Raw genomic sequence first — 16060 nt, forward strand, 5'->3', positions numbered from 1 at the left:
AAACATTTTCGAAGGTAGCTTGGGGACTGCGCGCGAGAGTAGTGTTAGACCGACGCTATGATTTCTAACAGGACGGAGGAAGAAATATCATCAACGCTATTCCATTGGCGTAAAGAAAACTGAAACAATGCCAAAATCTAGTGATTCTTGTGACTTCAATAATACAATTTCAAAGATTATATCGTGCACCTATTGAGGTAAGATTCTGGTAATCAATTTGAGCCAAGCACTGGAGATTGTTTAATGAAGAAAACTGGTCTGTTGGACACACCATGTTGGGCTATGCTTTGTGGAATTTAGAAGTACAATGATTCGCCTTAAGAAATAGGGAAAATTGATATTGAGGATTCCTTCCCTGTGATAAAAGTTAAAAGGTTCGGGCTACAAATTAACATAATAGAAATTATAGGGGCTTGGCTCGTAAAGGTATATTTATCTGTGAGAGTGTTATGTCATGTTAAGAGTGGAAAATGCCTGGGAAAATGTTATACAATTTTAACATGGGTTTCTAATTCGGTGTGCTCCCTCCCTTAAGCATTTCAAAGGGCTCCCCGCGATGTAGTCGTTAATCTTGTCTATTATCACCAGTCTTCACATTATTTGATCAGAACGAAGGGTGTAACATAATCTTTTTTTCCTTCCTGGAGCACATTGTTCGAAGTGAGTAACATGATGTTTTGATCAGAGGTTGGCAGTGGTTATTGTTTTGAATAGGTGTTGTAGTATTGGTTTTCTTATACATATCAGGACATACGTGTGTGTATTTTCAACTAGTGAGCTTGCATTCTCTCACGTGCCAAAGCAAATGTGTTATTTTGTTTATAGATGTTCCAATTATAAATTTTCGCCTTAAATTTGGTTAGTAACATAAAGTTAATAAAATCGAAATAGCAAAGAATACGAATACGTAATATTTCGGATTGTTTGGACAAGCAAATTACAGTAGTCCCTTTCTTAAACGTCCTACGGTTAGTGCACTTCCGTTCACCGTCCTAGTAAATATAGAGAGTCGAAGAAATTGAAGATGGTAATTCTGTTATTTTTCCTCTTTTTCAATAAAGTAGTTACCTAAATTTGGAGAGGTTCTGTTTAGGCATAGGCCTGACGACCTATTTAAGACGGAAACTTGATTCCGTTATAACTGTAGTGCACTGTATAAATCATGACTGGAAATTTTCACTTATATTTTTTTTTATTAGCTAACATTATATCTGTGTATGTATTATGCAAAGTTTATAGACCTGTGGAACTAAGTATCTCCCATAAACATTATTTCATTGCATAAAAGGCGAGGAAAGTAGATAATATCTCGGGATCATATTTTTTTTTCAATATAAAACTTATGGTAATTCTATAGTAGTTACGATCATGTCCTGGGTTTATCTATTTTACGAATTTACCGTCCCCCTTATTTTTTCTCTCTTTACCTAGGATGCAACTACACTAGATTTAAAAGGTCTATATTTCTTTTATAAGAAGACTGATTTATATAAATACCGATACATCATACGTTCACTCATTCATTTATTTATAGTCTCATATTTACTTATAACAATATTAGCTATTTTTTGTGCAAAAGTTAAGTTTATTCTAGTTACATCGTACATGTGAAGGTGCGAGTTTCTTCCTTAGTCGTCGTCGTCATATCGTGTCAACGTACTACTCTCTAGTTTTTTTTATAAACGCGCTTGTATCTTCCTGTCAGTCCTAACACTCATTATTGCCTGTGGTTTGTCTTTAATATATCCAGAGTTCAAGTAGAGTGGATTGCCTGTTTTAATCTCCTTCAAGGCTTTGATAACTGGTTTATGCGTACGAGATGAGCTCCGGAAATGAATATAGTTATAAGATATTGTCTGAGTCTAGTACATAAACATTATCACACACTCATCAAAACATCACACACTACACAAACGCACACATACCGCATCATATGTATATCACACTAACATCTAAAGTTAATCCTCATTCGATACATACATACATACACTTTAATACAATTATATAAACGTTAAACAAGAATTACATAGGATTACACACATTACATGGATATTTTATTTTTCTTTCCACGAATATTCACCTTTAGCAAAGAAAACGTATTTATATATATAGACGTATTTATATATATAGACGTATAAAGTGGTAAAAATTAAATCCTACACTTGATATTTAGACTTTAGGGACATTCGGATTTCGAGCATGGATGAAGGTTTACGTTATCTGTTATTTCGTGTTTATTTCGTGTTTACTGCCATTGAGCGGGTCGATACCTGCATGGTAATGCTTTGTCACCCTTTTCGGAAATAAATGGTATTCTAGTATTTTTTTTATTCCAAGCTACTTGAGCATTTCTAGTATATTAGTACTAGTCTGACGAATGGTTTTCTTTATTTGAGGAGTTATTCACATTTTCTTGTATTTTGTTTTTCATTTTAGTTAGACGTTTTATAAACATGTTAGCTTTGCTATTTGCGGTCAGCGACTGATCTTTCTAGATAAGCCGATACTAAGAATGTCTTGTCGTCGCATCCCCCTCCTCTTTTTCTTTCATGTGAATTTAAATGTATTGCTGCCGCTAGAGGAGTTATACTGAACATAGCTCATGGAGACTGAACCACGATTTGGAAATTTCTCTGTTTTAGAATTGTTCTTAGAGCTATATGATTTATTAGATATTAATAAAAGTAAGAGTATCCATATGGAAGATGTCCTGATGACGGCTGAAACGTGAGTTAAAATATTAGAGATTTTTTTTTCAGCAGTTTTTCTTAAAGAACTTCGAGATGCCGGACCTGCCTCGCAGGGTATAATTCCTTAAAATTTATTATCTTTTAATCCCCGTTTTGTTTTGTCCCTGCCCTAATTTTGTTTCGTCTTAATAAATTAATAACTTTCTTCCCATTAATTTGGAACTAAATTATATTAGTACGCGAACATAAAAATTATTAAAAGGAAGGATTTAAAATTAATTAACTTAAATTCTGAATATTCAGCCACTCATTTAAGAATTAAGAAATATTCAGGTAATAGTCTGGCCAGAGAAATCGATTTTTTTATTTTATGATTGGAAAGAGTGTTTTATTATGCTTACAAATATGGTTACATGTCAGGTTGACTTTGTGGTTTATGAAACTATATGTTCAATGGAGTATGATGTTTATTTCAGTAGAAAGCTGTATGTAATCGGTGTCAGATAGGATCGGCCTGAGATCTTGTGTTTATGATAATTTATTAAATTTTGCATTTGTATCAGGATGGAAATTAGATTTCGAGAGCGCTTCGTAAATGGCAGGTTCTTTAGAAACTCCATATGTTTATAGTCACGGATGATAAAACATAAATGCTAAGTAGTATTTCATACATTTATGAATACGAAGAAATAATTGTAAAATAATTATGCCTCCGTGGAGATGGGGTCTTTATAAGTATTTTTTTATATTATCTTCGTTGTACTTAGAATATTGTAAAGATAGATCGTGATCTGGTGAGTTTCTCGAATTTCCTACCACGATGTTTTGTTCTCTCGACTATAGCCATCCCTCTGTAGATAATATATATATGTAAATTAAATGAAACTTTACAACTTTGTAAAGCTAGGTCCCTTCTCTGATACTGCAATTATTAAACTTTATCAGCTTTGAATTAACGAACTGTTTTGTAACTGGTAACGAAACACAATGCTTTCATACCATAAGCCCAAGTCATTCTGTCTGTAACTAAAGGAAAGTTGTGAAATGAAATCGAAAAGGGAAGGTTCACATGTATTTCATACGAAATATACCATTATTCGTAAAATATCACTATTAAACCAGAGAGAAGAAATGACTATTTTGGTTTTGAAGTTAATCACGGCAAGGCAATGTCATAATATTTCAGTTCTTGTTCATGGAAGATAAGTAAGGTGAACTGCGGAACTACTTAGCCATCTTTGGATATCTTCAACTTTTACTCTCTTTTGCCTTACCTCAGTGCATATGTACTTAAAGTACGAGAAGTGGAAAGTTTGACTAAGTTATTTATAACATAATAAGTTTCAAGCTATTCCAAATCCTAAAGTATTTAATTTTCGATATACAGTGATATCTTCTTCAGTGATGTGGCGATATGTTAACTCGGCTTCAGACGTACAGTCGTTCGTTTTAAAGTCTTTCCATCTCGGTGAAGATATATTTAACCACTTTCATTGCTTTTGTGCCCCTGAAGTGAGAATAAATTGATAGTGGAAGGTGTTTCTAGTAGTAACAAAATATTTTCAAGTCTTACGTTTCAACGGCGAATAAAAAAAATATTGCGACGTATTACCGTTATTGTCAGGAGATTCTATGATTCAATGATTCTACATCCTAAATATCATACTGGACAAACAAAATAAAATTACGCGATGTGGACAAATTAAAACTACCTATTTTAATTATAAAACAAACTTTATTCTGATCCACGTTACTGTATGTTATATTTTTTTCCTTTTTCGTTGTATTAAAATTTGTAAACAATTTAATTATTTTGAGTACTAAACATCGAAAACATAATATAAAGTAGAAAATTGAGAATTGGGACAAAGTGATTTTAAATATATATATTGAGGAGATGAAGAAAAATATGTGAAGAATTTCAAAACGTATTCCGAGAATGTATATAAACATTTAAATTTCGTACTTAAAGCTATATAAACTTTAATATTCTAGTTAATGTTCGAGTTACGAACAATAATATATATTTACATATAATGATATATCATTATAATTATCGATATGTATAAACGTATTTATGTTTACTTTTTCCTATTTTTTTCAGTTTTATGTAATAAAATCATATATATATCTTGTATTTTAATCCATTTTATTTTACTTATAAAAATACTAGATACTGCCTTTACCTCTGATGTGGTTCAAAGGTTCTAGATTTAACTGATGTTTCTCATAATCTTGTTCTATCGTTAGTTAATGACAATGTGCTCCGAAAAAAATCGTTTACTTTGTGGATATCTACATGCGTTGGTAACTGTTTTATTTAGGTACCCACTGGAATTCAAAATCAATTACTTATCCACGAACACGAGGAAGGAAGGTCTCAAAGAAATTTCTCGACTTCGTCAATATTTACAACACATTGGAAACTTATATTTCCCTTTTTTTTATTTCAAAATTCAAAATTACTTTTTTTTAAATTTCATTTTGTGGTACTAACTCCCCTCTTCAATTCTTCTTGAGGCAGCACGGTCAGTTTTTCTTTAATATTTTGGTTATCGAAATTCAATTTTATTATATATATATATATATATATATATATATATATATATATATATATATATTTGTTTCTAAATTTCTAATTATCCTTAGATAGCTAGATTATAGTTACCTTAGCGACGAAACAAATCTCGATAGGAGAAAAGAAGGGGGAGGTTAGTCACACAGGAGAGATAGCGTTACTGATGATCTCTGATTCAATCTTGTTAAAGTGGAAAGAAATGAGTTCTTTAGTTTATCGTCGGCGTCGTGATAATGTGATGTGTGTGCTGAAGACGACAGTAGTAAGCGCAAGGGAATGTACATTGTACAAAATCACCTTGGTTACTTTTTGTGATACTGTGGAAGCAATTATTTTTCAATGCACATAGGTACATATTACAAATTTTATAAATCGCCCTACTTCGGGATTTACACCCTTCTTATCGATATTTGCTGGCAAATTTGTCATCCAGAAACAAAGATAAATGCTAATATTATCGTAACATACTTCTGTACTGACTGCCTGATTACTCTCCTTATCTTCATTTCCCTGTGTGATTCTTCTCTCGCTTTTCCCGGCACTTGAGGTAAACTATCGTATAGGTTTCTGAGAGTTTTCTTTGCTTCTCCAGCAAAATGAACGAGAGCATTTGCCAAATCCATGCGATAGCAAAGAAGTGTTAACTGGTTCTTCTTTGAAAGACCTTCTTCATTATACCTTCTGCCAGGAGTTCACTAGAACTAAATCAACAAAACGGTTGAAAACACGCCACTGGCCATTTCCTAGTGCGTATTGCTCTTCTGTAATATGCCAAGAACCTATCCATTAAATCAATACTACCCATTTTTTGTTGTACATCCCAACAATGGCAAACAGCGGAACATCGACTTTCTTCTTTCCTCCTTACTCCATTTTCCACAAACGCCCGCTGGCTCACCGTCAACAAGTGTACAGCAAATAATTTCATCATTATCAATGAAACCCGAGTAAAGAAAAAATATTTAGTGTTTAGCTTGTCTAAAACAGATGTTTTTTGTAAGATAGAAACACTGCGGAGACCAATTTAGAAAATGTTTCGCAAAATGCTCCTCTCAAAATTAACGGGCTTGAACTTTATGAGTCAAGGAATCACAAACATTTGCATTGACTTTGTTTTCTTTTGCAAATCCTACGATTACGGGGCATGCTTCAATCCGAATCTCTCCGAAGCCGCCACAGGAATTCTTTTTGTTTACACTTAACAATTTGAAGACTTTTGTTACATATGTACATAGAAAAAGAACTTTTATTGTCTGGCATTTGTGATACAAAATCGAGTTCCAAATCTAATCTAATCTAACCTAAATCCAAACATAACCCAAGATATGCGCACATTGTACTGAACGAAGAATATTAAACACTCACCGCCTTATGCAGAGTCGTTTTGAAGCATGATTAGCGTCATACTAAAGACCTGACTACTGCAGGAAACATATGTTAGTCGAACTCTTTAGTATGGCACTAATCACGTGACAAAACGACTCTGCATAAGACCCATAATGTTGTAAACAAAAGTAAATATATTAAAGCTATTCCATTGAATTTTATAGTGCAAAAAATTCGCTTAAATTATCTCTAATTGACTTCAAACTGATTATTGCGCCATCAAATACACATGGCAAAACGATCGAATGCAGTCCTGCAGTGCACGCATGTGTACCTGTTACGTAGCTCTACGCCACGAATTAAAAGTAGTCTCATAACATTCTTTACTAGTTAATTAATATGTACAATTAGCAAAACAGTCGCAAATGAACGAAAGTTATTTTTAAAAAGTACACCTACCTTGAATTCGACGCTAAGCGTCTGCCATAGTGTGCGATTAGCTATTTCAAGCTTCTATTGTATCTGGTGAACAAGATTAGTAATAAACACAGGTGGGAGGTACACAAATGTTACAAAGTAGTTTCTACTACGATGCAAGCCCCAGAATAGAAGCAAAAAAAAAAAAAAACAGAGGTGCACACATATGCACATATGAACTGAGTTGATGATTCTAACAATGTTTGAAAAGCCGCATAAATTATGTAGTTCCTCGTTATGAAGTTTCCGCCATTCCCCATTCCCGTTCCTCTTGGGTCTGAATATTCGTCTCAGGATCTTGTTCTCAAATACTTTCAGTCTACGTTCTTCCCACAGAGTAAGCGACCATGTTTCGCAACCATACAGAACAACAGGCATGATTATCGTTTTATATATTTTAAGCTTCAAATTCCTCGGCAGAATTCTCGACAACAAGAGATTTTGAACTGAATAATAACATATATTCCCTGCTTTTAGTCGACATTTAATTTCTTCGTGAGTATAGTTTACGTCTGGTAATATTGATTCTATTAATATTTTAAAATACCTTCCATGTGAAATTCAGGAATTAACTTATTCTACTTAGAGAAACACTTGAAAGGACAACTCAACGGGAGAAAACATTCTCTGAGTGTCACAGATCACTTGTTTGAACGCAGATAAAATTAAATTGTGGTAGATAGTGTCCTGAGTGTTATCATGATTCTCTTCCTTCTTCTATCGTCATTCTATTATTATCGCTTAGTCTTGTCACTACTTTTTTCAGCACTCAAATCTATTCGAAGGATATTAACGCTTTGGGCTCTTATGTCGGTAATGAGCTAACTCTTTAAATTTGCCTGTACACTGGGGTATCAGGACAATTGAATACTGTAATTCATCATTCTTTGCACTCCGATGTTTTATCACGGCCGATTTGTTTTCATTCTTCACGTACACTGAAGTGTGCCGATTATCGGAGTTTCGATTAACCGAGGTTCCATGTTATCCGACCTTAATACAAACAAACAAAAATTAAAAAAAAAACTAATCCGGTTACGACGATAAGCAGTTTACGGGTTTTGTTTCAGCAATAAAGCAAACAAAGCTGGCGTAAAGATGACGACTCCGACTGACATTGCCATAGTTAGACCTACGCTAGTGAGCTTTGATTGCTGCACGTCTTGAGTTTCAGTTTGAGAAGGCACTGTTCTACGTTGAACAGCAAGACAACAAGGCACCAGCCAACATTATGATGTTGCTACGTGTGTGAAAACGAGACAGCTTAATGAAGCAGAAAACTGTGAAAGACTTTTTTTTTTAATAATAGGGATCTATGTGTATGTTAGAAACAGTATTTTATTTGTGTTGTATTTTGTATTGTCTTATGTACGTATCAATATCAAACCGCATTTTATTTACTGTATTATATCTAATTCCTTATGTATGTATAATTATATCTACTTTACTGTATGTCCAAAAATTTCCTAGCTCAGAAATTAGAAAAATGTATATTCAGAACAGGATAAGTAATTTTTACTCATATTTGAGGGAAAATGTCTCATTATTTTTAAACGTGTTTTCATTTGTGAGCTCAAGGCAAATTTTCCGGTTCCCATTTATGAAATTTTCTAAATTCTTAAAAATGAGAATGAAATAGTGCCTGATTTGCAATATCATAGATGATTAAAAAGTAACTGTAACAAACGTACCGAAAGAATATTACTATGTTTTACTAGGATGTAATATTGCTAGGGCTTAATTACTATTCAGGAAACGAGATAATGGATTTCAGTTGTAGCAGAGTGCGAATGGACGCGTACGCGGTACGGTGATGCGACTGAGGTGGCGTATGTATACACATCATGTGATAGCGGCGAGGAGCAGCATCAGCTTTCGAACGAAAGTTTGAGTGAATTGTAAACATACTACGAAAGACTAAAAGATACTATAATACATTCATTAGGATGTAGAACGTTGACCTCCCTCATATAGGTTATATAGGCTATAGTAGTAAGGCTGGCTCCTTTATGCACGAAAGCCCAATACTCAATTCACATAATAACGAGTGCAGCAATAATAAGTGAAGGCGGATTAGAGTCCCGTAGGGCACGTTGTTTTTTATATTACGATAGAATGGGGATGCATGTCAATGGTTTACACCTTTTGCCGTTCGTTATAAGGTGCAAAATAGCTTATGTACGGAAACAAAGAACACATAAGTCATCTGTGTAATTAGAAACAGCTTTTAAAAAGTGATTTATTATTATGGAATTGTAATTCAGAGGTACTCTGTACTGATCACCTAGCATAGATTGGACCTCCATTTTCATCACCAGTAATCGTTTTAATGACATAAGTTTGCAGTTTATTTGTGGCATAATACTGTAAGCATTTGTTCTTAATTTAACGTAGGGGCTGCAGTAGCTCAATGATAGAGCGTTCATCTCTAGTGCGTGAGGTTCTTGGTTCGATCCCAACTCGCGGCAAGTGAGCTTTGTGATGGATAAACACAGTGTGCGTGGCTTTCTCTCGTTTCTTCTCACTTGCTTCATTCCACTATATCTCTCATTCTCATCGTCATCGTTTCCTTTAGCCTATCCGACACAACTGTGGGACGTAAAACTCAAAGCTTTCATTTCATATTTTTTAAAAACTTAACGTCCCAGGATTATGTTCCAAGGCTAATTGAGACAGTAATAAAGATGGATAATAATGGTGTAATGAAAATGGGGGCCTACGTTTCTTGGCAGTTTTTGCATGAACACGGGTTTGTGTTCTTGTTTCCAATCTCAGTGGAGTTTCAGCATATTATGACGGGTGGAAACTGTCGCATGCGTCTGCCACAATGGAGAAGGCGGATGGTATGGGGTGAGTCCTGGATCTCCGGACTTTCCCCGAAATCGCTACTTTTATGTAAATTTTATCTAATTTTAGGGGAAATTTTACAAATTTTAATACAATTTGTTCTTGTAGATATTGAACTTGGCTCCCTCCAAAATAAATTCCTGCGTTTGTCCCTTGTAGGAGGAAACTGGAGAATCCTGGAAAAGTCCACCCACATGGTGTTTTCTCATGTAAGCAACTTGTTTATGTGAGATAAGTAGGCATATTGGACCGCGGTGACTTAGTGGTAGAATTCGTCTCCGATGCATGACGTCCCTGGCTTGATTCCAGCTCCGTCAAGTGAACTGTGTGACTAAACGCCGTATGTGTGTTTTCTTCGGATTACCTCACTTTCTTCATTACACCATTTTCACTCATTATCATCATAACGTCTCCCTAAGCTTCGTAGTATAATCGTGGGACGTTACACTCCAGCAGAAATTGTTGCCATTAGGCTGAAGTAGACGGATAATTCTTGAATCTTAATTATCAAGAAGTTGGTATAATCTTGGACGAAGCAGGAGAATCTTAAGTAAACCCACGTCGACGAAAAAGAAAAGTCTTGAGAAAGTGGACAGTGATTAAAAGGAAAATGTTCAACAGCCTGATACAGTAGCAATAAGTAACGCACTTAAAATACAAGTCTCCTTGTAATTTTCTTGCTTTAAAATGAAGGTTTAAATGTGCTATATTTTAAACAATTTAACTGTAGATATTTATTTAATATAAATTCTGTGTAACATTTTAAACCACATTTCTGACCAGAACAAAATCAATTATTTAATAACTATACGATTTTTGTTACAGTTTCAAGGACAGTTTCATACAGGACAAGAAAATTCTGTATGTACTAATAGTTTGATTTTTTGCATGTCTATGTTTTGTTTATGCTCTTTACCTTCTCCTTCTCGTACTTGAGAACCCCGTTTCTGCGCACCGTTTCTCGCTTTTGAGAAAGACATTTCTGAAATTGTTTTGAGAAATGTGTTTTTCGAAATTGGGGTAATGTGTCTCATTTCCTCAAATGTTTTCTAAATTTTCAGAAAAAAATACATTTTTTCAAATTTGAGAAAGCATTTGCACCCCTCAGAAATGAGACATAATTCCTCGCATTTGAGTCATTATTTCTCAAAATAATTTGAGAAAATCGAAATCTCACCTTTAAGAATGTATTACTCGGCACATAGGTAAAATAACGGATGTTCTCAAATGAAGCTTTTCTCGAATTTGAGAAACCAATTTAACAGTGTTATAAAGCGAAACAATCAATAAACAACAATAATAAAAACTGTAAAAAGTTTTTTTATGTATCCATTCGTGTTAACCGAGTTTGTGCTTATACGATCCAAATTAGCTTGGATAACCGAGACTCTGCTGTACTGTAAACGGGGCCACTTTGACACTGGGGGTTACTTTGACATAGAGCGTAACTACTTTGACACATGAGTTATTCTTCCTTTAAGTGAGCGCCGTTGCATCTCGATGCATCTGCTCCATCCGCTGGACGTGAGTGTGTAGGGGTACAAAAGAAGTGGAGAGCCGTACTGACCTTACGGCGGAAGGATACCCGACGAAGCGGATCGTTTCCCAAGGAACAGTTACTTGGTCTACTGTCCCGACTCATGGATTCCCTGGCTCACACCGTAGACGAGAATCTGAAGGCAGGATTTTGCGCTACAGGTCTGGTTCCCCTTAACGTTGAAGCTCCCCTCTTAAAGTTACCTAATGAGCCCGATAGTATACAGGTCGAGAAAGACATGGACGCAAGTCTCCTGCAATTTCTTCACGATTCCAGAGCGGCACCAAGCAGCAGAGCAAGAACGAGAGAAGGGAAGCGAGGGAAAAGATCTTGGTTTCTCCTGGAAAGCGGTTGCTCCAACGGCAAGAAGAAAGGGAAACTGGGCCTAGACATGAGAGTAGAAGAGGGAGCCCGTCGGAGAGCACTTGGGGAAGAAGTGATCGTCGAGGAACCCCTGATAGAAGAACTGGAAACTGGACAACCATCACAGCTCCAAAACCAACCCCGCCAGGGAAAGAAGGTGAAGAAAATAAAAGGGTATGACGAAAACACCTATGCCATCTGTATGTGTGACTTCCAAAACTACAAGGGCGGTAAAGAGTGTATTCAGTGTTTCAGGTGCGAAAAATGGGTGCGTGGGTTTTGCAATATTGGATCCAAAAATCCATAGTATGCTTGTTATGATTGTGATGTTCACAATTAAGGTTTTGATTCCGTTATTACACGTAAAATGATGTTAAAAATAAAGCTTTAAGAAAAACTTTAATAATGGTGTATAATGATGTAAAGAAAATCAAGATTTCCTGGTTAAAATGCATACACCATATATTACGCATGGCCAAAACAGTGTTTTACACTGGATTTACATTAATTCCATGTTAAAGTAAGCCCATACGTTGGATAATGTGGACCTTTGGACTTTATGAATCAAATACATAAGGTGTCAAAGTAGCCCCAACCCGGGGGCTATTTTGATAGGTAATTCTTTAATTTTTCCAGCCAAAACTTACTTGCAGAAACTTAAGTTCAGTAGTGGATGTGATAACCTAGATACCTATTGTTATGATGAGAATAGTATCATTGACTGGTTGCAACCAGTATCCCCTGTATACACCGAAAATAGTACAAAATCTGTCAAAGTAGCCCGTTTTCGAGTAGTTATTTCTAACCGCAACAGGTAACAATAGTGTATGCAAATTAGTAATGACCTTGACACTCTTTTTCTCCCGGTTGAAAGGAAACATAACGACATTTCTTTCACATCCGTTTTCACGATGACAGAAAGAAAAAATAATAATTAACAATGGGATAGATCGTTTAGGTCCAAATAATACTGAGAAAACAATTCCAGTGAGAAGGGCGATCAAGAAATGAATGAAGCAGTAGTAGGGTGAATAGAGATGAAGAAAGTGAAAGAGAAGAGAACATTGGAATAGTAGTAATAGTGACACATTGTCAGAAATTAATGACTCGAAACCATATTTGGCGTGCAGGAGCGTCTTTGAGGAGGAAAAGGAGGAATTACCCTTGCGTTTGAGAAACATGTGTGCTTTTAATCAATTGTATACTTAGATATTAATGAAAAACGTGAAATCCTTTTGTCACCGTAAAATCTCCCCTCGCCCTGGCAAAATCTGAAATGATGCTGTTGGGGAGTGATCTTGATACTTTTTTTATCTGTTTAAAAGGCAGACTTACAATTAGGTGTAAAGAACAAACCAGGGATCAGTTAAAATAGAAGTTTTAGTTTTATGTTCGAAATTTCCGAAAATAAAATAAAATGAAAGTGAAGTACAAAGAGTTAAACTATGCACATCGCTACATGAAAAATTTTCAAGTACAAATCAACTTATTCTGGATACTCCTGGTACACTCATGTCCAAAATGATTGTCGGGTGTCTATAAATATGTTTTTGTAGGAACATAATTTGATAACGAATTCGTCCGGTATTTCTTACAATGTTAGTATGTGTATAATCGGCAAAGACATGTATGTGCCAAATTTCATGTTAAAAGAACAGTAAATAAGAACAATAAAACAAAAATAAAATTTTCTTGTCCATTTAGCAACATTTTGTTTTACTCATTCTAATTTTCGTATTTATAATTATTTTCCTATAAAATTTACCACAAATATACATTTTTCGATTATACGCATAATATCCGCATTAGAAGTAACCTGCAAAATCATTATCAAATTATATTCTTACAAGAAACAGTTATAGATATGCGACAATCATTTTGGACATGAGTGTACATACATTGAGACATCAAATAGTGCAACATCTTCTAATTATATAATCATCGTTGTCACATTGGATGCAGGAGATCAGATTAGATTTCTCTTGATAGGATGTGAGCTTCAAAATTAATGTTAAATTGTAGACCGAGAACTCATTATAGTCTCACTGTTAAATAGGAAAGTTAAATGAAAAATAAAGTTCCAGGAACGTGTGCTTGGTTAGCTTAACAAAGAGCCAATTGAAAACCCTCAGAGCTTTTGGACACTATTGAAATATATTCGATAAACGGGCAACCACGAAATACATTTTAATTGTATAAATCGTCTTCGTAAACACAAGCTACCCAAAATTATTCACAAATTGTAATCATAACTACACACTACTTCTCTCATATTGACAAAAGTGAATTTAATTAATTTAGAATTTAGTGATTTGTCTCAAATTTAAACAAATAAAAGTAAAGGAATAAAGATTTATCTCGAAATAAAATCTGTTTTACATAATGAGAAATGAAATTACAACTTTTAAAAGTAGCTGGAAAGCACAATTAAAAAATTCGATAAAATTTAATATTTAGTTAAGAGTAAAATTCATATTCGTATTTGCACTTTTGCCTAACACCAAAGCTTTCAGATTTGATTACTAAAATGACCAGATATAGTATCCATGAATCGTCCATTTATTTTGTTTCACAGTTTGCATATCATCACAGATTACTTATGGTAAAATAAAGAAGAAAAAACAGTAATTTGCCAATTCATAATTGCCAAAATGATATGCGAATTCAGGCCTCACGCATAGCACTTGGTTACAATAAATATACATTTACTAATTACTGTTCAAATATTGCAGATGAATATCTAACATTCAGTAGAGGTACAAAAAGTTCAAATGTATGCATACAGACATGCTATGTGTGTGTGTGTGTGTGTGTGTGTGTAATATTGAATCCCTAAATGACCACGAGCTATCACTGGAAACTCGATTAGGTAACATATCAAATAATGGATTTTTAGACTTAAAAAATCAATTACTAATCTTCTTTCCCACAGTGCTAACCAATAAGAAAATAAAAGGTACAAGCAACCGCACTAAACTTTCAATCTCTAAATTCTTAAATTACGTAAATCATGTTATGTTTATTTGTGAGATTTGAACAACATTATTAGACATATTCAGGAATCATTGTCTAAAGAAAACTTACCCAAGGAGTAAATTATCCCTTATGGATTTTTTTATGAGAAATTACTTTTGTTGTATTGTAAGGTTATTAATGGTCTATTTATTTATGAAATAGCAAGATCACCTGATTTATTTTGAAGAAAATCATTAAAAAAGAACTAAATCTATACCCCTTGTTGGTTATTTTCATGAAAAATCAAGTATGCTACATTGTCAACTTGTTAATGAAATATTTATCATGATATATGAAGAAAATTGCTTTACCCGTTTTTGAAAAATAGTCCGAAATATACATCCCCAAGAGTAAACTACCCCTTTTGGGTTTCATGAGAAATTATCAAGTTATTAACAAAACATTTATTTATAAAATATGAGCACAATCGAATGATCCGTGTTTGAGAAAATCATGCGGAAATAACTTACCTCAGAGAGGAAACTCGCTTTTTTCTTTTCTTTCTTCTCTTTTTTCTTTTTCTTTTTTTTAGAAATAATTTATGCCACAGTTTAGGGTTATTAATGAAATATCGATAAATGAAGTGGTTAATGCCCTTTTCAAGAAAATAGCACTTTTACTTTCATCCTTCAGCAAGCTATCTTTATTTTTACAGGTAATATGAAAGTTTATTTTATACAGGGTGTTTCAAAACAACACCGACAACGTTTGGGAGGAAATTCCTGACACCAAGGTAAGACAAAAAGTATAGACCAATCTGGTTGCACAAATGCTTTCTTTCGGAATTATAGCCTGCCGAAAACATGAAAAAATGAACTTTAAAAGTCCGTAACTCCAAAACTATGGTGCCTACAGCAGTCGAGTCAAGACTTCACCTATGAACTAGTATGTGCCCTATGCAAATATCTAAGTTTCAGAAGACTAAAGTACTTTCAGTACACAAATTATATGCCCGTAGCCAAACTTCCTCTACAAAAATTGTTGCGTGAGCACCTTAGGATTCTGAAACATGGATTTTTGGATAGGGCACATATTAGTTCCCAAGTGAAGTCTTAACCCGACTACGGTAGATTCAATAGTTTTGGAACTATGGACCTTTAAAGTTCATTTTTTCATGTTTTCAGCAGTCTATAACCCCGAAAGGAAGCATTTGTACACCCAAGTTGGTCTATACTTTTTGTCTTACCTTGCACTGTTAAAAATGGTTTCTTAATGCGAGAAAAAAAT

General features: G+C 34.4%; 1 protein-coding gene across 1 annotated transcript in view; it reads right to left on the minus strand.

Moving 5' to 3' along the window:
• Nucleotides 1–16060, minus strand: part of LOC145668418 (uncharacterized) — a 268390-nt gene that overhangs the window by 220292 nt on the left and 32038 nt on the right. The gene's annotated exons all lie outside the window — the stretch shown is intronic.

Source organism: Thermobia domestica, chromosome 13 (genome assembly GCF_964235325.1).
Source record: "Thermobia domestica chromosome 13, izTheDome1.hap1.1, whole genome shotgun sequence".
NCBI classification, from domain to species: domain Eukaryota; kingdom Metazoa; phylum Arthropoda; class Insecta; order Zygentoma; family Lepismatidae; genus Thermobia; species Thermobia domestica.